General features: G+C 35.5%; 1 long non-coding RNA gene across 1 annotated transcript in view; it reads left to right on the top strand.

Annotated features, from left to right (window-relative positions):
- LOC107505742 overlaps positions 1 to 26,425 on the top strand; it is a 45,886-nt gene extending 19,461 nt beyond the window's left edge. The window contains exons 4-6 of the long non-coding RNA XR_004952128.1: positions 10,775 to 10,851; positions 24,147 to 24,186; positions 26,363 to 26,425. This is a non-coding gene — a long non-coding RNA (uncharacterized LOC107505742). The remainder of the gene's footprint in view (positions 1 to 10,774; positions 10,852 to 24,146; positions 24,187 to 26,362) is intronic.
- The last annotated feature ends 584 nt before the right edge of the window (positions 26,426 to 27,009 follow it).

Below are 27,009 nucleotides of genomic sequence, written 5' to 3' on the forward strand. Positions count from 1 at the left end.
TTGGTTTTAATTTTTTTTGAGGTATTTTTGTTGTTGCTGATTTACAAAAGTAATACCTATTCATTTAAAATATCTTTAAAAATTATAGAATATATAAAGTTAGAAAACCTAAGTCTCCTCTTATACTTAATTCCTTTCCCTGACCTACTACTTTCCTACTCTCTGAGATAATCATCGCTAAAAGTTTATTATGTATTTTTTCATGATATGACATATGATATGTAGTTGGGCATATGACATAAATATGTGTATACTGGACCAGGTTGTTTTTGACTTAATAATGTATCATGAATATTTTCCATATTAGGTTATAATTAATGTTATTTGTTTGAAGAGCTGCATAATTGTCCATGGAATCAGTATCTCGAGGTGTGTGTGTGTGTGTGTGTGTGTGTGTGTGTGTGTGTGTGTGTGTTAAAAGAGAAACTAAGACTTAAGATGGTTAAGACCTGGGTATTCATTATAGCTGGGTCCTGATCCCAGAGCCCCTGTTTTTCCAATTATGCTAAAAATTCTCCCATATTGTAATTGTTAATAGTTAATTTCTCAATTAAAAAAAGAAAAACTCCATCGAATATAAACATGTTGTTTAGCATTTTTCCTGTTCCTTCCTTTGGATAAATTCTAGGAGTAGAGTTATTGAGGTGAAAGAATGTTTTGATTCTGATATTTATTGGGAGACAAAGGCACACCTATCAGTGATGTATTTGAGAGTGCCTATTTCCCTAAACACTTGCTGATTCTAAGAAATTAATTTTACTAATTCTGGCAAATTGATAGATGAAAATTAAAATAATTCAAATCTGTTTTCAAAAGTTACATACAATATTTAAATACAATGGAGACATACCTGTGACTTTTTTAAAAATTACTTTAGCAATAGCATTCTTCTTAGAATGCTATTCCAGCCCTGCCTGGAATTATTGAAATATTCTTTCTTATTCATCTTGTTGTGATTTTATTTTCAATGTTAAATTTTAATTCATAATAACCAGTAATTAATTTTTGTGTATGTGGTAGGCATTCCTCCAATGGAGTGTAAATTTTCTCAAATTTAATGAAGAATCTATTCACTATTTGTGAGTGTAACTTGCATTATTTTCTAAATTCTCACCTTATGTATCATCAATTTCATTTTTGTATTATATATTCTACTTCAAAATCCTTTCTTCAATTGCCCTAAACCTCAAAAACCTAACCAGCAATTACAGAGACTTATCCCTAAGTCTGTATAATTTCATTGCTAAACCTTAAATATAAATCCATAGTTCACACTGTTTCTATAAAATATTTTTCCTTCTTTCTTTGATTCATTATTATGACTCACTTCTTGTTTGGTTAAATTTAATTCTTAAACAATTTTTTTTTTCAGCATGCTGTATTGGTATTATACCTTCTGAGTCTTTAAATGCCTGCCTGGTAGAGTTTTTCTTTTCCCTCAGAGATGAACAATAGTTTGAATATGCCAGAATCCTAAATTGTGCATCACTGAATACTTCACCGATACTTATATCTCGAAGGGGAAGGGGACATTATAGTCAATAAATTTGGGAAAATGAGTTTAAAAATTAAGACTAGTTTGTTGCTATATTGTTCTTATTTGACAATACTGCAGAATTTCTCAGTGCTCTTAATGAAATATGCTTTATGCTTCTTTGAGAAATAATATAATGTATTTTTCTAAAATATAATAATTCATAGACACTAATAACAAGTACATATCAAGGTTTCATGGAATTATAATTAGAATACTGTGGACAGTACTAGAGTTTGGAATTCTAGCTGCCCTGTTCATGGAGGCTCATGGAAGAGTTGTATCAAAGTATAAGGAAAATTCCCTGCTTACTCTTGCCAGTCTGTCTGTAATAAATTGGGCTCTAATCTGTGTATTGGATCTGTTCTCTCCTCTCTGTATCATAGTCATTCATTCATCCATAAATATTTAATTAGTGCCCGCTGTGTTCCAGGTACCCTTCTAGACTTCAGAAGTGCACAAATCAGAAATAAAAAATCTTGTGGCGGTTGATAGGGAGAGGAGAGAAGACAAATAAACAAAGGAGTAAAATACAAGGTTTGTTATAGGATGGAATGGTGGATACCATATAAAATAGAAAAAGGTCATAGTGGTGCGTGTATGGGTGAGGGTTGAGGTGCGAATTTTGGCAAGGTTCAATTTATTATATTTATTTTTATTTTGTATATATTTTTTTAATTAATTAATTTTTATAGTGACATCAGTTAATGAAATCCAATAAGTTTTAGTGGTACACTTTAACAGTAAGGCAGATATATGTTTACAATGTGTGTTCATCTCCCATAGTTAGATTTCTTTCTGTCACCACATATTTGACCCCCTTTACCCCGTCTACTTCACCCCTCCTCTGCCACTCCCTACCCTCTGGTAATCAATCACTAGGTTATAGTCCATGTACCTGAGTCTCTGTTTGTTTGTCCTGTTCATTTGTTGCTTTTAGGTTTATATCCCACATATAAGTGATATCATGTGATTTTCAACTTTTTCTGTCTGGCTTATTTCGCTTAGCATGATTATCTTGAGGTCCATCAATGTTGTCACAAATGGAAGTATTTCATCTCTTCTTATGGATGAGTAATATTCCATTGTACATATGTACCACAGCTTCTTTAGCCAGTCATCTATCATAGGACACTTCAGTTGCTTCCCTGTTCTGGCCACTGTGAATAATGCTGCTATGAACATTGATATAAATATCTTTTCGGATATGGGTTTTCAAGAATTTTTTTTTAAGAAATCTTTTTCTGCAAGTCCTCAGGGAAAACATTATCAGATATGTAATAGCTCTCAGAAAGCAATTTTAGTTCTAGCACTTGAAATTTTTATACTCAATTAAAATTTATTAAATGCTAATATAATTTTATTTGCTTTTTTAAAATTTTTAATTTTTAATTTTTAAATTTATTTTTATCATGGTGACATTGATAAATGGAATCCAGTAAGTTTCAGGTGTACAATTCAACAGTAAGGCATATATATATATATATATATAATCATTGAGTATTTGCCACCCATACTTAGATTTCTTTCTGTCACCACCTATTTGGCGAGGTTCAATTTTAAATCAGTGGACAGAAATGTTTTGCTGAAAGGAGGTGAGAGAACAAAGCCATGGAATACTGTTGTGAAGAACCCCAGGCAGGAAAAACACTGAGTTAATTTTTCCCTCTAGAGCAGCGGTCCTCAACCTTTTTGTCATCAAGGACCAGTGCTCCCATGAGAATCCGATGCCTGATGATCTGAGGTAAAGCTGAAGCCATGATGCTAGCGCTGGAGAGTGGCTGCAAATACAGATGAAGCTTTGCTCCTTAACTCTCAGCTTACCTCCTGCTGTGTGGTCTAGTTTCTCAGGGGCCTGTGGCCAGAGTTGAGAACTCCTGCTTTAGGGGTTTGTAAAAGCATGCTGGCAATTCAAACAACCCGTCTTTTAAGAGAAGATATTTAATTATTTTAATTTTAACCAGGAGGACATTTGCTGCAAGAAACACATCCATGTCAGCAGAAGGAAAGTTCTAGCCACACTGTAAGTGATTCTGCCCTCACCGAACATTCTCTTTCCTGTTATTGCTGCATAAGTTTTTCCAGGTGCAGTACTGGCCCTTAAAGAAGCAATCAAGGGACAATCGAAATGTGTCCTGGAGCTCTGATGAAGTGACCGTGTTCATTTCTAGGCCCTGACAGTAACCCCTGATTTCTTCATGGGACTCACTTTTGTCTTTTCTAAGAAATGAAAAAGCTGCCACTCAAAATGTTAACTTGACTTGCACTATCAAATATGGTTACTGGGGCAGATTCTGCAGTAACTGTTTCAAACTCCGGCCAGTCAGGCGGGGTTGCTGTTGGCTATACACTAGGCTGTGGGGAAATTTAGGATTGTTTGCTCCCTTCAAAAGCATGATTAGTGTCATAAGCATGGTAGAAGCCAGGAATTGAGACTGCATGTATCACTCAAGAATCGAAAATTTAGGAGAACAATATTTTCTATTCTTCAGCACCTTCACGTATTTTCATTTGGCTCATAACTTGACTTATTTTGTTATCCTATTTTTAGAACCTGAGCTAGTACTATAAGTACTAGAAGTGCTTTCCTTTGCATATGAAATTTAAAATATTGTGTGTGTGTGTGTGTAATGTGAAAGAGAGACTGAGGCATTTGAATAGGACTTCTATAATAATAAGCTAAATTCCTCTTCATCCTTTTAAGGAAGTACTAATGAATTTAATTTTGAAGATTATTCTAACATTAAACTAGATTATCTTTGCTTTATATGTGATCTCTTTTTCCCACTTTCTCAAGAAATTATTTTTTTTCCTCAATTTCATTGAGGAATAATTTACACGTAATGAATGTATTCCTTTGAAGCGTACGGTTTGGTGAGTCTTGTCAAATCTACACACCCAGGAAATAGTCACCCCATCACAGAACAGAGCATCTCTACCTCTGCCAAGAGCTCCCTCGCGTTCCTTTGCAGTAGGTCCCTCCTTTCATTCCTTGCCTCAGGTAACCACTGGCTCTGTGTCATTATAGATTAATGTTCGTCTTATATAAATTGAATCGAGTATGTATTGTTTTTCACTTGCTTTTTAATTCAGCATAATGTTTTCGCATGTCATCTATGATATCAGTAGTTCATTTCTTTTCACTCTGTATATGCAATATTTTATCTGTTCACCTGTTGATGGACATTTGTGCTATTTCCAGTTTTTCGTCATTTCAGTAATGCTGCCATGAACATTCATGAATGATTTCTCCTAAAATTAAATCAGTTTGATTCATTTGGAGGCTTTAAAATTCACAAAACTACCTGCTCACACTGCAGAGTTATATAGTTCTGTGAACATTGCAAATTTGGAAACTTCTCAGCTCTGTGTGTCAGGAAGAACCCTGCATGTGGAGTTCATGATAAAGCTTCACAAGAGAGGTTTTTCACTGAGTAAAATTCGAAATTTGAAATCATCTAAAAAGAGAGTAGAACTTAAATGTTCTCACCAAAAAAGTTAAAATAAAATCATCTAAGAAAAGGCAATGGGTAATGAGGCTGAATCACCATCCATTACAGAAATTAAAAATGAGCATCTAATATGCATGACACCCATAATAGACAAGCTGTATGAATTCTACAGGAAAAGATGGATGCAAACTCTAGAATAGCTAGAGGTCAGTCACCTAAGTCAGCTGTCATTCTGGTAAGGATTATAAGGACACTTTGTTTACCAACAACATGGAGTGAAGATGATATGAAAAGAGTCTAATGCTAGATTATGACACTCATGATTCATTAGAATAAATCCCAAAGAATGTTAAATAATTAAATAAATTCCAGTTCAAGTCACTTTTCATCAGATGTCTTTAATCATTTACATAAAAGTGTTAAAGAAATTATATAAAACTCAAATAATTTGAAGATACCTCAGTGTGCAGTAAGTTTTGAGGTAGAAATTTATTTTAATGTGCAATTCAACACAAATTATAGTATAGTAATAATTTGTGTTAAATAATGCGATTAATTTTTTTCGTGTTATATTAGCTCTTTGGTTGTCATGATACAATAAAGGGAAGTGCCAAAAAGAACTCATAAATTTTCTTCAATTGAAAATATACAGAAATTAATTGGGATTGCTCAAGCAACACGAAAAACAACAGGATGCTCCCAGGTGCTCAGAGTTCACCGTGGGGACACATGGTTCCTCATGATTGTGCCAGGCATGAGAAACTCCCTTTCTGCTTTTCACAGGGATTTATTTTTTTCTCTTCCTGGCTCCCTCTACTACGCTACTTGTCTGGAGACTGTTGCCACCAGAATGTAAGCTCCATGAAAGTAGGGATTTGTTCACTCCTGAATCTTCAGCATGCAGAACAGTGCTGAGTAATGGATGACTAGTGGATGCTTAATGGATATTTGTTAAATGAATACTTTTGTCTCTGACCACAGCTGAATACCATGATGTTCCAAGCCCCACTGTCATTTCAAAAACTGCTGATAGTGAATCTACAATCCCTTGCACTCACCCCAAACACCAAATAGGTAACACAACCTCAGTGTATTCCTGAGTTCACTAAGAGATAGGGCAATCCTTGTGCACTTTTCCCAGGCACGTATCTCCAAACACAGAGTTTAGTTCTACCATTAGCACTCTACTTGAGGTCACATTCGTGTTCCTGCTTGCCTCACTTCTTTGAAGGATGTTCCCAGAATGCATTTCCTTACTAAGTCGTATGTACTTGGATCCCTGACTAAAGTTCTGCCTCTAGGAAACCCAATCTTCAACACTATGTGAATTATCTTATTAGCTTGTGTCAAGCTTTCTTTAGGAGATATGGTGAATCGATGTAATTGAAGCATTTCATAAGTTGGAAATGTGAACTATATAAACCATATCTCTTAACAGAAATGTAACATTTTTTTCAGAAGTTGCTATCACATTTTCTTGGACATACTAAAAATATTGTAGATATTGTTGAAATAAAATCACTATCTAGAAGCTATGTTTAGAAGCCTAAAAACTGATTTTGATATTGAAAGCCATCTATATTTTTGTAGTTTCTGCTTGGTATCTTTGAATAATATGTAAAAGACACCAACTTTTCCATGGGACATTACAAAGATGGATCTTACTACACAATTTCAGATACTGAATCAAGGTTTCTTAATTGTGATAGGTTCTTCCTAAAGGTTCAAGTGCTTGGAGTTCTTCCTTTAGACTTTGCTATATATAAATTAGAGCTTTGGTTAAGCCTTGATGTTTTTCTATGGCATTGTGCTGGATGAATTTTCTAATTCATAGACCCATATTTATTTAAGATTAAGGAATTTATAAACATGGACATATTTCAAGCTATTATTCTCATACCTCCTCCTTGTACAGTAAATGGGTTAAAAGAATGATTACAGTGACTGAGAATGCACATGAGGGATGGGAATGGAGAAAATTGTTTGACTTCTCATCACTAAACATTTCACTTGTGCTCAGGTCTAGGACTCAAGCCAGGTGTGTTGATTTACAGATAGCTAATGGCTCCTGCTCATTCATCCTCTTTCTCTCCTGTTTCCACCCAGGGTCATTTGATAACATAAAAAGTGAAATTTGCAACTACTTACATTAAGGACTAGAGGTGTGTGGGGGAAGGGAGAAGGAGAGGAGAAGGGAGGATAGAGAGTAGAAGAGAGAGAGAGAGAGAGATTGTAAGAGAAAAGGAAATAATTAAATGGGAAAATGCCAGTAAGGAAGTGAGCGGATCATGATAACCACAGTTCATGCCTCTAGAATAGGAAACAAATATCTCCCTTCTGTGAAACCCATAAGGAACTAGAAAATACTGCTCTCTGTGGCAGTGAGTAGGTAAAATAAAAAATAACCAAATGAGAGAGCACTAGCTGTAATTAGGGAGCAGATCTAAGTTTCTGTATTTTCTTTGATAATGAAATCTTCCCCTTCCCTATGTTCTTAAAGCGAAAGTGAATACAAGTGAGTGAAATCTGTTGTATGTAAAATCTATGTAACAGTTTAGAGGACTACCGAAGGGAAATACAAGTGTAAATTACTGAGGACCTTGCTGAAAACGTACAGCCGACATCAGTAAAAATGAATGCACTATGGAATAGGACAGTGATTGCTTCGACTCCTAGTATTGTGCTTGATATTATAGGGTGTGGGTATGTAAAAGGCTCAGAAAAATGATAGCATCATGTGTTATTACTGTGTTAATTAGCATTAAATTGATCCCACACAAATTAATAGCTATAAAATCTTTAAAAAGATCTCATTCAGGTCCTTTTTAATTTTATTTTTATTTTTAAGGTAAGGCAACCCTTGGTTGGCCTCAGGAATTGCAAAGACCTTGTCAGCTTACAATCCCTTTTTTTTATTTTTTATTTTTTACACCTACAGCACCTGATTTTCCTAGGTGGTCTCCAATCCAAGTACTAACCAGGCCCGACCCTGCTTAGCTTCCAAGATCAGATGGGATGGGACAGGTCTATTTTTACGTATAGCTTTTTAGCATACCTGTTGAGGAAATAAACGAACAAAAATGGATACAGAACAATAATTGTCTGTCTCTTGCAATTGCTGAAGTAGAGCCATATGATTTTTAAAAATTACCTAGTGCAGAATCAGTTCCTCATGAGTATAAACCCTTGATATTAAGTAATTCTAAAAGCTAAGCAGAAAAAGGCCCCCACCTTAGAGTTTTTCTTTCTATAAAGTATTTTTGTGTTTTAATGTCTGAGAATTTTTGATTGGAGTTTTTCCCAAGTAACATTTTGACCCCAAGAAGGTCTTTATTAAACGCTTCATCCCTGACCTGTTTTACTGCTGGCACCACTATTGTTACTACTCACATATAACATGGGGATGATAGGTCAAGAGAGAAAAGGAGAAGGTGGAAGAAAGAGGATAATAGCAGAAGAAAATGAAGGGAGAATAAGTGAAAAAAGGTAGAGTAGCTGTAACAGCACTGTTAGAGGGGGAAAAAATATAAAGTTATAACTTCAGCTTCAACAGAAATAGGTTCACTTACATGAAAAGCCGTGCAGATCAGTGAGCTACACTGGGACCAAAGTTGTGTGCTTTAATCCCTAAGTGACCAAAAGATTAGCTGTGCTATAAAAACACAAACTAATATCAGTACAGGATGAGGTCTGACTTTTTGAGCTAAATACTTATCTCTTTGTGGCTTTAACCTGTGCTAGAAATTTAGACACATTTCTATTGATCATTTCTTGAAACTTCTTGATAAACATGATTGAGAAAAATAGATGATATCCATGATGTTACTCTATTTGATATTGATTATGTTTTCATGATAAAGGGTTGTCTTTGTTAGATTTTACATTTTTATATAGATGGCCTTGATCTTTTAGTAGAAAATAAAAGACCTTGATTCACTGAAGGGAAAAAAAGAATACCTGAGGAGTGTATTTAGAGATAATGCTAACTGCATTTGGTTGTCATGGAAACTGAAATGTTAAAATGATGATGAAGCGATTGCCAAAAAAATAAAAATAAAACCAACCCCAAACCCAACAACATTTTCATGTAGTTGTTATGGTAACTACTCATTGTGGCAAATATTTTTTCTCCAAATTATCCATATAAAACAGGGGTCCCCAACTTTTTTGGCACCATGGACTAGTGTGCCTATGAGAGACTCTAATGTCTGATGATCTGAGGTGGAGCTGAGGCGATGATGCTAGCTCTGGGGAGCGGCTGCAAATATAAATGAAGCTTTGCGGGCTTGCCCACTGCTCACCTCCTGCTGTGTTGTCTGGTTCCTAACAGGCCACAGACTGGTACTGGTCTGTGGCCCAGGGTTTGGGCACCGCTCATCTAAACTACTAGCTTTACAAAGTTGTTGCTATGATGCATTTTATGTAAAATATATTTCCTAATAAGGACAGACATGTTATCTTGGAAATACCTTACATTTATGTGAAGTAACACAACATATAATTGCATACATCTTTGTAATTTTTTTTTCTGTGTGTGTATGTTTAAATGCTAGTTTATGCACACACAAAAAAGACATCTCTACATTGTAAGTAAATAGAGTGACTCAGGCTAGTGGTTTTGGAAATGTCCTTGGTTGATGGAACATGGGCAGTGATTCGGGGATGCTGCTAGAGGGGAAGAAGTAGATTGCTCTGCCAGCTGGGGTAGAGGGGGGAATGGAATAGAATTAGCATTCATTATTTAAAGTGTTAACTTGACATTTTACATTTGTTTTCTCATTTAAACCTAATGACAACGATCTTTTGAAGTTAGTAGTGTTCTCATTTTGTAAGACGAAACTGAGTCTCAAAATGGTAGGGGTCGTCTTGCCCAAGGTCGCAGTGAGTGAGTGTGGAGCCAGGATTTGAGTCCATGTATTTTTGTCCTAAAACTCATTCTAGTCCTTTGAAAAATGGCTGATGTAGGAGCCTGGAGTATCTTGTAGTGTCAGAAAGTAAGAAAGTTTAAAACATTAAAACACACACACACACACACATACACACACACACACACACACACACACACACACACACACACACACGTGTTTGCCAAAAGGACAAACAGCAATCAACTGAAAGATCTCCCTAAGGCTAAAGCATGAACAGTTTGAGCAATAAAATAAAATAGAATAGTATTAGTTTATATCTCAAAGCATTAAGTAAATGTCCCTGAGTCCATACTTACATAAATGATTTAATAAATAAATACATGCATGGGAGAGAATAGACAAATTTCCCATGCAGGAGAATTTCAAGCCGTTTATATAAAGACTCCTCCCTCAAGGAGATGGAGCATAAGTGTGCCCTATATGCGGCAACTTCTTTCCAAAGAGTACAATATGGAATGGGAGAAAAACTTTATAGTGGAGAAATCTAATAAACAACAGTACATCGGCAAGGTAAACAAGGTTACCATCAACAGTGATAAGTCAAGTGGATAATTTGTGCCCTTGACGTGATATGATTAGAATGAAACTTCACTTCTGTAATCTTACACCACATGGTCCAAACTGGTAGTCTAATTATGAGAAAAACATCAGATCTATACCAGGGTCATTCTACAAAATATTTTTTATACCCATTTTCACTTTTGACTACATTTTCTGGTTGTCAGTGTATGAAGTTTCTTTGCCTTTGTATTGATATGTGCCATTGCTGGTCTTGGTAAATTACAGCTCTACTATTACTAACTTTTTTCAAAATTATTGCAAGTGTTAATACTAATTATGGCATTCTTAATCTATTGCAGAAGTCATGAGTCATGTGAGTTGCAGGATTCTCAGGCTGACCATGGAACTGTCCAGGATTTCAGTCAAACTTTCACTGGTATGTGTCATATTTTCATTATACTTCGTGTTTCAGGGTCATTCATGGGTGCTTATGTTTTCTCTCTCTTGAACAGAATCTCTTTTATAACTGTGTCTCATAAGACATAATGGAATGTAGTTATTAAGACCAGAGTGAGGGGGATGGTGTAACTTTGAGACTTGCTTTTGTCAATTATCAACTGGTTCTCAGTTTCCTTATCTAACAAATACGTGGCCTGACTTTTGGCAAATTTCTTTGTAGATCAAGTAAAATAACTGACATGACAAAAAGTGCTTTTAACTATAAACACATATAAATTAGAGAATTATTCCTGTTACTATTGATAAAGAAAGCTGTACAGAAAGGAGCAAAAACACTTGTTTGGAATATGGCATGCCTCAATGAGAATTAAAACAAGCTGTGCATAAGTACACCTCCCAAACACGGAGACAAGGTCCTTTCTCTTATAGTATATAGATGTCTTTTCTATATAAGATGTTAATGGGACATTCTTGACCTGAACTTTCAAAGATTCCTTGTCCATATTCGTTTAGTGACATGCCAGCTATGTAAACAGAGTGTGGCCATAGACAGGCAAATCCAAATTGTTTTTTATTATTTCTGGAGAAAAAAAAACAAGGAACAGTCAAAACAGAACCACAGGAATAGACAGACCATATACACAGAAAATTATGTGATGTTGGGCATATTAACATTTTATTTTATACAGTTTGTCTTTTGTTAATTCACCTCTTCCTCTGCTCCTCTAGTAAAGGCTCAGTTTCTCTTCTTTTTCTTGAAACAGTTCTCAGATAAATAATCTACTACTTCTATTTTTCCTTTAATTTAAATTCCACTCTGAGAAACCTCCAGTTATACTGCTTATGAGCAGAAGAGTTAGAAACAGAAACAACAGAATGATAAAAAGGTTCCTAGACATTTTTGAGGTCCTGAGACTAAAGAGTGTGCTGAAGATTTAGGGGTGGGGAAGAGTGAGTCCATTCTTTTGAGAGGTTGAGTTGAAAAGGTAAAGAACAGAGGGATCAAGTTCCACACTTGGGGAAATGTCTTCTGTCAGAAGTGGGAAGAGGAACTTGTGAAATAGAGACAGGGTCTAAGGGCGAGGGGGAGAGAGAGAGTGAAGGTAGAGCCATCGCATGGAAGATTGCACATTGGCTAAAACAGCTTCATTTTACTGAATTTCTTTTTAAATTTGCTTTTGAATAAAAGCTTTTGCAGATTAAAAAATGCTCGAAAACCAATGAACTAGAAAATCTTCTACCTCAGAATTCTGATTCACGCATCGTTTCCTCTGAAAATAAAAAAATAAAAATAAAAACATGCATTGTCTGTACCACTGTATTACAAAAATGTAATTTAAATATCTCCTCTTTCCTTTGACTGAATCATACATACTTCTGTTTATAGTCTTATTTCAAAATGCATTGTATTTGAAATTCCTTACTGATGAATTAGGAACTGCAATTAAATGCATAACTGGGAAAACATTATTTTGAGAGTGGAAAGAAATAATTCTCAGTAAAACAATGTTGGAGTATAGATAGCAATTTTATCAGCAACTACTCCCTCCACTCTCAACTACCACATCTCTCACGACATCACATTAATATTAACAAACTTAACAACACAGGCTGTTGAGGCACTTCTGTTTCTTTTATTTTTTTTCATTTGATAGAATATAGGTCCTGACTAGTGGAACCCAGGCTACTGCTGGCCTAATGATGTTTCCCAATTTAATGTATCTTTAGCTTACCTCTTTAAATCATGCACATTTTATCATGGACACCAGCAAAAGTGATGAACTATAATCTTATTGGTATTATCTACCTTCCACCCTGGAGACCCTGTGGAATTCCTATGTCTTTTTTTGGAACCAGGGAGGGGAATAAGAATAGGAAATCTTAACAGACTAGGATTGGCACGAGAGAAAATTAGTAGGTTGTAAATAGCAAAATGTTTTTGATCCATGGGATTCTGTTTCTTATTGAAATAAGAGGAGCAATTATAATTGTGATGCTGAGTACCGCTCTTTATCTGAAGACCCTTGCTTCAATTTCACTTGTAATATTTTCAATTTATTTCATGTACTCATTGCCTAGAATGGCCAAATTCACATTGAAAATAGTCAATTCTTAATAAATAGCAGCTCGGTAATAACAACAGATAAGCCCAATTGTGTTTTCAAGTCCAGGGCATAGTAGGCATCAAGTGGAAAACGGTCACAGAGGCTGGCCTAAAATCACCTTTAGAGTGTCTGCATTTGAAAGCAGTGCTCTACTCTGCCGTTGAAAAACCGATGCAATGAGATATCCTGGGATCTTAGTTGTTATAGGTGCTATATGTAGTTCATGCACTGGTCTTTTTAAGCAAGTGTGGCTAAAAAAGCCAAAGTGGCTCTGGCCAGTTTCCAAGAACGTTTCAGTGCTGTTCAAAGCCTCTTGGAAATGGACGTCAGTAATGCAAATGTCAAATTATCTGTGACTAGAACTAAGCAAGATAAATACATGCTTTGCAGCAAGTAATCAGATTGGCTCCCTTTTCCTTTTTGCTTCATGGAAGGCATAGTTTCAGGGTACCTTTGTTTTTGTTTTGCAAGGCTACTCTAAATACCTACATTTGCTTTGTAATGACATTAAATGGTAAATCTTTACATTTGTGATATGCCCATCTAACCAATTCATCTTTCTTGTATGGAAGTCCTTAAAAAGTAAGGGCCGTGTTTCCTTTCTTTCTTTTAATTTCCAGACCCTAGAACAGTTTCTGATACAAGAAGACATTAAAGGCTTATTAAACAAATGAGTGGGAATTTGCTTGATAGGTGAACTGTATTCCATTGATCTATAGATATATATTAGAATAACCCTGACAGATGAGTTATTTTCCCTCTGATGGTACACTCTTTTTCTGAAATCTATCTTTTTCCTTTTCCGTCCCGTTCTTTCGCCGAGCCTTTCAGTCTGCCATGTCAAGACTCAACTATCTAGTGTTCTGGAGAAGGCTCCATACTCTCCTGACTTCTATCAGATTCTTCAAGCCTTCCAGCTCTCACGCAATCCAGCTCTGCCACAGACTGTTACATTACTTTTAAAGCTGATTTTTGGTGTCTATCTTCCACAACAAAACATAGATTAAGCTTCGTATGGATTCACAGAGTTTCTATTATCTGTGTATTTGCTCCTTTCTCTCCACTCCCCAGTGACACAGCAGAGGTCAGAGAGACACCCTGCTTGTTTTTTTGACTAGAAGGGGACATGATTCAGGGGGGTTAGCCTGCCTTTCTTATCTGTCTCCAGAAAACAGAGAATAGTTTACTGCTTAGAAAAAGGTTTATTTCTTGAACTCGCTGTACCATGTGGCTGAGAAGAGGGGAGGTATGATCTCGGCAGCTTGGGACACAACTAGTTACAAAGAGGAGAAGACCAAACAAATGTACCTTTCGTGTCTAAAAATTCACATTGGCACTAAAGTACATAGGATTTGGATAATAGAAAATCTGGCAGACTGAAAGGCTCAGTGAAAGAACACGACAGAAAAGGAAAAAGATAGATTTCAGTACATAGGATTTGGAAGTTTTGAAATATGTGCACCACAAGAGAGCTTGCCTATTTCTTAGTTTTCTCTCAGGAAATGGAAATGGCAAATATTATCGAGTAATCGTGGCAGGAAGAAATCAAAAGGGTGAATGTAAATAATTAGAAAAACTTTTTGTGACCTGTAAACTTTAAGAAATAAATTGAAAAATAATATGACTTTTGGTTTCATTTTACACTGAGCCTCTTAATTCAGGGTTTATAGATAAACCTCCCCTGATCTTCACATCGGCTGCCATGATGATGAGTTAGAAAGAAAAAAGTGCTGAGACAACCACACTTCTGCTGTGCTCATAAGTAAGGCACGATTATAATAACCATTACACACATAAAATAGCCACAGGCACCTCATGAAAGACTGAGAAAATAATAGATTTTGTTTTACATAAAAAATCATTTTAACAGAAACCCTGACACCCAGCTTCATAATAAAATTAACACTAAAATTCAGCCTAGAGACCTGAAAGAGAGGTCAGGATCATATACATGTTGGGTTCATGAAACACAAAGAGGTCACTCTTTTGAATTGCAAAATGACATTCTGAATGAATGTTCAAGAGTTTGTTGAGGTATGGCAAAGAAGCATAACTTATCTTTTACTTATATAAAACTGTGATGTCTTCTCCCCTGGAATATTTAAGGAATGCATGCAGATTTTATTACCTTACTCTAGAATCAAAATAACTCAAGTGGGAGCTGTTCAAAGACTGGGGCACAAAATGATTAAGAGAAGGTGAAGATTTATATAAAAGAGCTGCTATCAAAGTCAAAACTTAATGATTAGAACTTCTCAATTTAGAAAAATAAAAGTTAAGATGGATAATTATGTGAGGAATAAAGAGTCTCTTAAATACATACATATATATACACACATAATAAAGTTAATCAAATCTTTGATGATGATCTCATATTAAGAATAATTCTCCAGAAGTTCAAAATAAATTCATTTATAGCAGTACTAATTTATGATCTGGGACACCATGAATTTTAAAATAAAAGTTATAAATGGGCTTAGATAAGTTTTTAAAAAATATAACACATAATGAAATGCAAAATGAAATTTATTATGAAATGTATGCTATTTGGAAGATAACCTTAAACTTATTCTATTGATTCAAAGATTGTATTAGTCTCCTACCCAGAGCTCATACTGTGTAGAGAAAAAGTCACTCAGCTGGGTGGACCAGACATCTTTTCTGGTGCGATGTTTATCCTTTTAATTGAACTTATAATTTAGGATGCTAAGTGTGCTGAGATACGGACAATATAAAGAGCGTTATCCCCTCTAACTTCAGCAGTGTTCATCTCTCTTCCTGTCCACAACTGACCACTGGACAGAAAAGGTTTAGGGATAAATAGATGCTGGACTCATACCGTAGTCAGCCTCAGAGTAAAAAGGAGAGGCATTCCTTTCTTTCTATAAAGTATAAACATAATCCATTTTGTGCCAGACCAAAGTCCCTGGATGAAGAGTATGCATTTAATGAAATATTTCACATGTCAAACTTTGTCGTACAGCTAAACACAGATGTGAAAAGATTTTTTCCTGATGTCACGTGCAAATTTTCTGGAAAAGCTGACTGAATTTTTTTTTTTTTTAGAAATACATGAAAATTTAAAATTTTCATCTTTCACCTGCTTGTTTCGATCTTGCACAAATCTAGTTCTTTAAATATCAACACTCATATCAATGTTTAATTCATGTATCCATATTTATTGAGTGCCTTGTTATGGCAGGCAATATTTTACATCCTTTTAGACATGTTGGCTTTCTGTCCTCTGTCATTGTTAAAACCTACTGGAATGAGTTTAGGAATTTCAAGGATGATCAGCGCATATCAGTGAGACAAAATAAGCTCTTCTCTGCTCACCCCACGTTAACTAGTGGGGCACAAAAATAATCTACAGCATCATTGAGAAGTAAAGTGATAGATGCCTGTCATATTTTTGATATCTCAGGTGCTAACTATAGTTAATCTGCAATAACTATTTCATGAAATCGCCAGTTTTTATAAGAATATAGAATATATGGTAGATTGGAATTAGTGTAAATAATAGAATTGCTAGAGAATTAAGTAGATAGATAAGATTATGTGTGTATTTTTCACATACCATTCATTGACAAACTCAGATTGGCAAGAATCTAATGAGGAGTATGATTACATCAATAATTGCTCTTTTCCCCTATTGCTTCTTCGTTTCACTATCTGAATACCTGAATCCAAGATAATATTTATAGCCATCCCCTAAGTTATCTTTGACTTGCGTAGTGCAAGTCAGTTTAACGTGGACTTGGTTATTTGTGTTTTTAAGGGGCACTATTGTTCTTTTTCACTGAAAACTCAGCAGACCTATGAGACCCTAGTGTTTTTGAACATTGCGACACTTAGACCTCTCAAGCCACAAGTGTCAGATAGGTTTATATTAGATAGTTTAAATTAAAGTTTCAATAACTCAATATTCTTATTTGTTGCCCTGGCTCATCAGTACTAAGAAATGGTGGGACCTGACTAACCTAAGGAGGACCGATGGTCTGCAGAGCTGTCTTCTGTCTTGTTCAGAATAAGCTAGTTTCTTGGCTATTGAAATGAAGCTCTGCTCAAGTGTCCTTACCTCATGCTCAGTACCATCCAGATTACGAGCTCCTTGACAGTAGGAATAATATTATATTTATTTCTTGATTCCAGTGTCCAGCACAGCTTAGCATAGAGCTTGATATTTGCTAAGAATCCGTAAAATCCAACACTACTCTTTAGTTTCAACTTGACAAGAAACGTATAAGGAGCAGTTGCCTTTGTTAGTTACCTGTCCTACATTGGGTTAGGCACATCGCTAAGGCACCTTTCAGTTCTTCTTGCTGGTTTTTCATCTGTTTCCCTGGATGCTGACCTCTGAACTCAGTTATCCCGAGGCCTTCAGTATTTGAGTCGTGCCTCTATTGACCCATTGCTATTCATCTGGGCTCTGAGTCTTTACCTCCCTGACCAAATATTTGGATTTGAAGCTCTATATCCATTCATTCCCCAAAGATATCTTCGACTTATGTAGTGTACTTAAAATCAAAATGGATTTATTAATTTGTTCCTCTAAGGATACTGTTCCTTTGTTCATTTAATAACAGAATCCATCCTATGCCCACATTCATAAAAAAGCTTTATAGCAGGAAAGACCTTAAAAATATCTTGCCTCCACAAATACACTACACCTCTTTTCTGAGACAAAAGAAAGGTTCTGAGGTCTAGAGAGTTAGTAAATTTATAGTTTTACAAAGTGAGGTGGAAGTCTAGCTGAGGGTCTACTTTCTCTACACATCACAGGATTCTTCTGTTCCTCTAAAATGTTCATCTCTGTCTTAGGCTTCGCTACTATTTCTATTGTTGTCAGGGGCCAAAATTCACTTGATTGCCTCAATTTCCTCCTAAAATTCTGTGTCATGTTTCTAGATTTCTCTGACTTACTTCCTGGGAACGAAGATTAGTGTTAAGCTTCAGGCAGGGTCCCAAAATTTGACCAGGAGCAAAAACTTCTGGATGTCTATATCTGACAGTTTCAGGAGCACAATATGAGAACTTGCTTTAGAAATTCCAGAACCCAGGGCCCACTGCAGTTTATAGAATGTGCAGTTAGTCCCTCCGCTCCCAAAGTATGATGTGTTTAGCTCACTGCACCCCTTATCCATCAATGTAAATCCACAAACTTTTTATTTCCATCTGTAGTTTGAAACTACAATATTGGCAATATTGAATCAGTGCCTACATGGAATCTGTGATAGCCTGTTCCTTTAAGAGTTTCTCCAATAACTTCCAAAAATGCCCTCTGAAAAACAAATCTTCTTTCCTTCAACCCCAACCTAATTCTGGCTTGAAGAATCACCTTCTGTTTATGATGGGTTAAGTGTAAACTGACAATCACAGGCATAGAGCACGAGATATACATCACTCAGTTCAAACCCAATTCTTCCACCTCCAGTTTCTTTTACTTCCTTATTCTCTAGGCATTTGCATCATTGCCGATCAATTTCTCTTTCCTGTATCTTTTGTCTATATTTTTATTTCATTCTCATCCCATCCTTCTTCTTTCTCTTCCTTCTCCTTCTCCTCCTGTTCCCCTCCCTCTCCGAGACTCTCTCTTCTTTTGTCTCCTGAATTCTTTTCTTCAGTCTATAAGCATTGTCAAGTTTCTCTAATTTTCAAAATAACAACAACAACAACAACCTCTAATTTTCTTGGCTCCGCATATTACTTTAACTATCATGCTCTCTATAGAAATATTTCAAAACTATATTTCCTCAGCTCTCCTTTACTTTTCAACCCTGTGCAATCTGGCTTCCACTTTGAACCCTCTACCTAGATTACTCTTCCCACTTTTAGCAAGAATTGTGCAATTGTCAAATTCAAGGAGAACTTTTGAAGGTTGTCTTCTTGTACTTCCTTATACTTCTCTTAAGTACCTGAGCACTTCCCACCTGTCGCTAAAGTATTGCTGTCAACAAGAATTCCATCTTTATCTTTAATGCCAAAAATCTACTCTCCCTCTGTAATTTTATCCATACTCACCGTTTCAGATATTACACATATTCAGATCACTTCTAAATCATGTGTCCTGTTCAGACCTCTGTTTTGACTCTGTCATCTGAAGGACATCTCTGTTTTGCAAGTCTTGTAGGTTAGGAATGACCATATAATTTATTGCCTAAAGCGAGACACTTTTTAGAGGAAAGAGGGCACTATTACTAAGCTAGGAAAACAGGCATAAGTCAGCATAGTTCAGGCATATCGTGATGAATGGTTATCCTGTACAGGTACCTCAAACTTAGTATGGAACATAGAAGTAAACTAGTCAACTTTGTTTCAAACCTCCTCTTCCTCCTATATTCTCTACACTGTTTAACCAGTCCCACGGTCTATCTGGTCATCCAAGCAGGAAACTTGAAAGTAACCTCTGACTCCTTTTACTCTCTCACCCCATATCTTCACCCCTTTCCTCTGACTTCACCTTCTGAATATTGCTTGAGTGTATCTGTTTCTCTATATATTTACAATTAACTAATCAATATGGCTTACAAAATATGGAAAAATCCACATAAATGTAAGATATTCTTTTTCTCAATTTAGTTTTGTTTAAAGTATGGATTTTTCAGATGCATTATATTAACTCCTGGTCCTCTGAGGAACCTCAGCCTATTTTGGGGAACTCGCAGCCCTCCCCTCCTCCATATCCAGATGATTTTCTTGGCTTTTAAAACTTTCATTCAATTCTCAAGAACCAACTCAAGTAACTGTGTCTTTAGAAACACACTTGGGAACTTTAAGACAAATTAGTTCCTCCTCTCTAAACTCCCATAAATGTTCAGTGAGTCAGGCAGCTTATTGTAGATGGATGAGCCTTGTGCCAGAGATTCTTGGATTTGAATACTGTCTCTGACACTTATTAGCTATGAGCAGATTATTTAATACTTCAAATCCCTTATGTGCAGAACAATACAACTCAAAGCTATGGTTTTAAAATGAAAAAGTCTCTTCTTTAAATAACTTTGCTATCTCTTTTCTGAAACTTTTTGAATACAGGAAATATTTCTTATATTTTAACTCTTTGGTCAGATTCAGTGAGTTCTTAGTAGTTGACTTGTTGATTAATTGATATTCATCTTGATACAAAATCTACACATTCAAAATCTAAGCCACCTAAAGTGTCTTAATTTGGGTTATACTACCTTTAACTAAATTTAATTTTTTGCTTATAAGCTCTAACTGTTGTAATCCTTCCAATAATTATGTACCTTACTTCTTACATTATCCTTTCTTCTAACTGTGCATTACTCTTACTGTATTTAATTTCCACAATTTTCTTCTCATCCTAATTCACTGAATATTATGCTGTTAAGTACAAAATACTTTTCACATTTGAACACTACTAAAGTTTTCCTTATCACAGAAAGAATGAGAGACATGGATACCAGAAATTCAATTATAGCATTGCCATATATAGCTTTTTCTAAGTCAAATCATATTCTACAATTTTTAGTTGAACTTCTATTAGGGAAATTTCTATAAAAGAAAGAAATAATAATCATAGAAAGTATAACTGGCATGAAGTTACCTTCTCTTGGGAGTAGTGGAAACGATGGCTTTCCAAGTCGGTGCTTATAAAGATGCCATTACACTTCACTGTGGCAATTCTATATAAAATGAGTGACTCTGGACTGGTGTCTATTGCCAGGTAACTGTGATCAGAACAGAGAGATTGAGTGAGGGCTGCCTGCTGCTGGCACGAATGAACGTGTCTTGCAGTTCGTTTGTTTTCTGTGACGTGGAGTCATTGTCCAGAAAATAGAAATCTGCTGTAGGAAACAGTAAAATCTTACATCAATGAAAGATAGAAAAAACATGAGGAAACAGGGAATCATGAGAGCAACTCAAATCATTGCGGTTGGAAAGATAATAATAACAAACAAACATCCCAGCTTCCCTGTTCTAGTTTTTGGGACTTCTCCCGGGAGAGGCAATTATTATTTGTATTGATTTTAGTTTGCAAGCGTTCTCTCCAATGTGCCGATGGATAGCCTTAAACTAGTAAATAATTACATATTATACAAAAATACTGTGTTTGTCTTTTTACTGTAAGCTTCACAGCCCCGCAGCAAATTAATCTTCTCATTGTATGCTCTGCTACTTACAGTAAATTCATCATAAAATATAGTGAGAAGGGAAAACAAAATCCTTTGGAACACCAGAGGAAAACTGTCGACAGACAAGTCTGATTACTCTTAAGTGCTGGGGCTTGACTGTGTTCCCACACCTAGAAAACACACTGTAGGAACTGGGCTTAAACTTCCTTTTATCTACATTTTCCTTCCATGAGGAATTTTATTAGCAAATGAAATAATATTAATAAAATAGTAACAATAAGAAAGTATATTATTCCTTTTTAAAATTTTTATCAACAATAATAAGAATTGACCCAAGTGGCTCTATTTTTTTTTTCAGCCCCAAATCTAAAACTAACTTCCGTGTGCAAATTTTCTTTGCCTTTCCTTTGATTATGAAACAAAATTTCTCCTTTTATCCGAAGCTAGTTTCTTCCCATACCCTGCCTTTCTTTATTCTGGCCTCCATCCCTTCTCATAAAGACCATGTTCCTTCAGTCACTCTCTCTCTTCTGCTTCACAGGGTGCCTCTCCTTACCTCACCTACCTGTTTTTCCTTTAATTTTCTTCAACTTGGCAAGTGGCACCAACATCTACTTACCTAACCAGTCCCAAAGCCAGGAGTCATTCTTGATTCATTGCTTTGAATTATCTCCTGGCATCCAAACCATTCTGAAAATTTTGCTTCCAAAGAACATCTCAAAACTGTCCATTTCCTTCATCTTCTCTATCATACATAACCAGACAAAGCCACCAATATATTTTGCAAGGGCGCTCTCGTTTCCATAATATTTGAGCTTTACATTACAGCCAGGGAAATCTTTTAAAAATATAAATCAAATCATATTACCCCCTTGATTCATACTCTTAAAAACCTTCCAATACAATCTAAACTCCTTACCATGGCTCTGCCAGGGCCTCTTAGTCCTGCATAATCTGTTCCAGCCTCTTTGCTCACCCTCGGCTCCCAGCACATTCTCTTGCTCACTCCTCCTCAGCCATACCGGTCTTCTTCCTTCCCTGGCAGATGCCAATTCTGCAGTAGGTGACACTTCGGGTCTCTACGCTTTATGTACCTACTGCCTTCAGTGTCGTTCTTCAGCTTTTCACAGAACCACCTTTCTCGTCCTCCAGCTCAAGCATTACCTCCTTAGACAGACTTTACCAATTCCCATTTTTAAAATTAGTCCTTTCATCGCCATCTACTATAACTCTCGATTATGTCCTCCTGCTTTATTTCCATTATGGCGCTTATCAAAAGCTATTGCTATTTGATCATTCATTTATTGGCGTTCTGCTCCCACTTAAATATAAGTCCCAGGAGAGCAGGGATCTTGTCTTTCTTGTTACTAGTGTGTCTTCGTGGCCTAGAGCAGTACGTGGCACCCTCGCAACTCCAGGCTCTGGTGTGAACGGTGCCCCCTAGAGCTTTTCGATATGGCTTCTCTGAGTCTGTCTTTTAGTTGATCTGGTATTAGGTTTTGCCTGTGCTTTTTGGGTTTGCACTCCAGCTGAATTGTTTCTCCCATTTTGTCTTACCAGGATAATGAGTTTGGTATTGTACAGACAGACAGGGCCATAAAAGGTGTACAGAATTCCTATGGATACCATTTTAAAATATCAAAATCTCCACCCTCAGAGATAGAGTAGATTTGAAAAGAATGACTAATACTTATGAAGTTATTAGACCTAGAATATTAAATCCAGAGAAACAGTGAGCGATCCAGCAGCCTAGGTGGAAGGTTGTGAAATTATGTTTAAAAAATGGCAGAATGAGGTAAAGATGTGACACAATAGGAAGAAAGTGGGTTACCATCCTCTACTTTGATTTACGGACAAAAGTACCTAAAAATTGAAGTCAGCCTGAGAGTTGGGATTGTGTGAACAAAGTCACCCTGGATATCTTTAGTTCCGGACCTCATATTCCTAGCTTATATTTCTGGTCCTTATATGACCATGGCCCTCTGAGAAGTTATATACGGTGATGTAATTATTTCCTCAACATCCTTAACCACAAGAATACTTAGGATTAATCATATAATTTTTGATAGAAGTATACCTATAGCATTAATATTTTATGCTATCAATTTTTCCAAATTTAGCATTTTAGCTAGCAATATTTTCTAAAATTAACTTTTTCAAGTAAAAACTAACCTTGTGACTCTAATTTAAACTGTCATTGAGTAATTACTTTAGACTTTTAATTTACTAAGATTATATGTTGTTTCGAGAAAGAAAATAATTTAAATCAACATATTTATAGTTTTAATTCTGCTGGTTTCATAAAAAGCATTAGGGAAAATTTTATGTTAGCCAAAGTACTTAAATAGGAAATGAAATACATTAAATTTATGAATGCAATTTAAAACATTGATATAAGTTTATAAATGAAACCCTGGTTAAAATGTGCTGGAAATGTAAATAGAATAAAAAGACTTGTATGTTGGATCTGAAGCTTAAGGCAAAAATAGAGTTTTGAATGTTAGAAGTAAACCACTAAATAATATTTTTTGGACCCTGAAAATTACCATCGAGACATAAGTCTAGTAAAATGGGAAGCAGAGATTTGTACTAATCAAAAATTTTCTTGAATTAGAAAGCCTAGCTAGAGCCAAAAGAAATCACATTGTTAGGTTGTGAGCTGTAACAGAATGGGAAGTATAGGTATAATAAAGAATTCTGAGTTTCAGTCTTAGCCTTCAGATTGGGTTTACGACAGTGGTGTTACCTGCCTTCAAGTAGCCTTTAGCCAAGTAAGAAGTTTCCAAGGTTATAACATCTCATGACCAACTTGCCATCACAGGCACTGCACCTTTTTAATCCTCACAGAAAACTTGCAAGGTTGGTACTGTTATTTCCATTTTAAATGATTTAATATGATTAAGTAGTTTACCTAGTCATATAGCTACAAAGTAGCAGAAGCAGGATTTGCACACAGGACTTTATAACTCTGAAGCTTCCCCCCCCCCACTTCGGTTCCCTTCACCCAGTTTACTAATGAATTAATGTCATATTAGGCAGAGTAGCTACAATTATGATCACCTTTTATTTTACAGAAATGCCTTGACCTTGAAGCTCTAACTGCTAGACACCCAGGTAGGTAGAGGGGTGAAACTTTCTATGGTCAAAAATTAAAATAATAAAAGTAACTTTTATCTTTTTTTCAAATTGTACTAGGTGGGCAGATTCTTAGTGTGTTATTTGCAATTTATTTGCTGAATTTACATTGTGTCCATTATTTTTTTTTTTTTTGTAAACGAAGGACACAACCACTGGTCTATCAATGATATGCAAAATTTTGATGACAGTTAATTTAGAACTTCAGAAACTTCTGGGAATTCTGTGATATCGTGGGAGAATATTTGATAATTCTTACTATTTAACAAGTGAACTGGCCAAAGTATGGGTGTGCATGTGTGGATCTTTTCCAGTCTTCTGTGAAACTGGTATCAGCAAGAAAGTGTGAGGATGACATTAAGTCCATACAGATTGGGACACTGGCCTTTGTTGGAGCAGAGCAAAGAGTAATTAGCATTTTTGAGGATTACTGGTTAGGTCCTGACCTGTTGAAGAGTATCAGCTGTATGCCTGATACTTTTCTGGAGATACAGGAGGAGACTAATTAGCTTCTCAGACTGCACTTATTCAAACTGAATAATGAATAATGAATAATGGGGGTTTTTATTAATAGAATGACAAAACTCAAAGCCCAGGTCATTTGTGTTGGACTCACCATGGCCTTCAACCAGTATTAAGTTCGAAAGACACTTACATGGATCAGCTCACCTGAGTTTTCTGGGCACAGCACCTCAGGGGATTGCAGCTAGCATGTAGGTCAGCCTAGAGAGTGATCATGTGAAGTAGTCCTGTTGACAGGCCCCTACACGTATTATTTCTTTAGAAGACCAAATGCACCTCTAGCACCAGAGTGAAAGCGTCACATAAAGCCGGGAGACGTGAAGAACAACAGAAGTGACAGAAACAAGGCTTTTAGGAATGGGACAGTATGGTACATAAAAATGTTTCAATAGGCCAAACCTAGAAATCCTTTTCACTAAAACCTGGGAAACGATATGGGATTGCGGATAAGTGCACAGATTCTATCACCACATTACCTGGATTCAAGTTCTAGTCCAGCCACTTATTAGCTATGTGACCTTTTAAAATGAAATAAATATGAGCTATTGTTTTTACCTTTAAGAAACTGTCTAACAATTGAATGAGCTATGGGAAAGGGTTGCTAGCTCAGGGTGCACTCAGGTTAATTGTCGCTGTAAATTTTGTGAAAAACTGAAGAAATATTGAAGGAAATGGGCAGCTTATCTACCTGCTAGTTATTTTTTATCCCTTTATAATAAATTGTAAAATCATCAAACACGAATTCCTGATTTGCCTTGTGTATTAGTTTGGTTTAGAAATTACCCTCTTTCAAAAGGATTATTCCATTAGGGGAAAATATATTTTAGATGATTTGAAGAAATTATGTACTTTAATATAGAATTACATTTTTGTATTAAAAATAGAGTAGGAAATCATGTGCTTTAATCTCTTGGTTACCACTTAACCATACTTAGTATAAACCTTCTTGGTCCAAATGAGTAGAGTCCTGAGCAGTATCAGAAGCAGCAGCATTACCTAACAGTTTACTACAAATGCAAAATCTCAGAGCTACTGCATCTGAAACACTGAGGGTGGAGCTAAGCTATCTGTGTTTTGATAAGTTCTCTGAATAAGTCTGATGCTTGCTGAAGCCACTGACCTAAATTTCCTTAGTTTAACATTATCTTTGATATGCGTCGACTGTTATCCAATCAGAACAATCATCTTCTTGAGCAGTATGTCCAAAAGGAGGTATAGCAAGACAATGCATTGGAGTATGAGAAGAAAATACTGCAACTGTTATTTACATATTTATTTTGTCCTATTTTATTTTATAATTCCATGTATATATTATAATGTCCAAAATATATATGTGTATACACACAAACATATATGTATATGTATGTGTACATATATACATGTCATATATACAATGTTTAAATAATTGACTATATTTTATAGTGGATGTGATTTTTTTGTAAACCAAGAAGTGAGTTTAAAAAAGTTTGGACACCATTGTTCTAAAGAATATAAGTAATTATGAGTAATAACCTGAGCATCAAAATGATCAAAAAGTAAAAAAAAAGAAACTAGATTATAGTAGAATTACTTAGTTCGATTGTTTTTGGTAATGATTATATTCCAGTAATGCCTTTATGCATTTATATTATAGGCATTCTTGCAATGCAAGTAGTCACAATTATCACAATTAGAGCTGAAGAGCTTTTCACGTAAGTACAGAATTAATAATGATCAATGTCTGGGCTTTCCCCCCAACTGAAATGAATGGCTTCTATTCTGCTACATTCTATTGATTGAAGATATATTTGAGTAGAAAATTCTATACTCCTATGCTGATATTAGAATTATTCAAATTAAAAATAAGAGCAGAATTGGCATATTGAAGAGAAATCAGCATTCATTTTGTTTTGCATTATTCCAAGAATATTATATAAAACCTATGCTTCTATTATTCCTTCCAGTTAAATTACTTTTTATTGTTTTATTTATTATTACTTCCAGAAACAATTGGGGAGGGACACATATGAATCTCAAATTAATAAATTATACTCTGCTATTATCTAAGTAACAAAATATAAATATGGAATAGGTTTGAAAGTATGGAATACATTGAAAATGTTTATGCTTGCCTTTCCTTCTCCCTATTAACACTTATAGTTGACTTACTGTTTATTATGTAAGTGATACCTACCCTTTGAGTCCCTCAAATTTCTGTGCCAAATAAGAGCTCAGATTTATTTTTTTAGCTTCTCAAGAAATTATTCTGGATACAACAGAAATATATGGAATGATAAATTC

Source organism: Rousettus aegyptiacus, unplaced genomic scaffold (genome assembly GCF_014176215.1).
Source record: "Rousettus aegyptiacus isolate mRouAeg1 unplaced genomic scaffold, mRouAeg1.p scaffold_m13_p_7, whole genome shotgun sequence".
Lineage (NCBI taxonomy): Eukaryota > Metazoa > Chordata > Mammalia > Chiroptera > Pteropodidae > Rousettus > Rousettus aegyptiacus.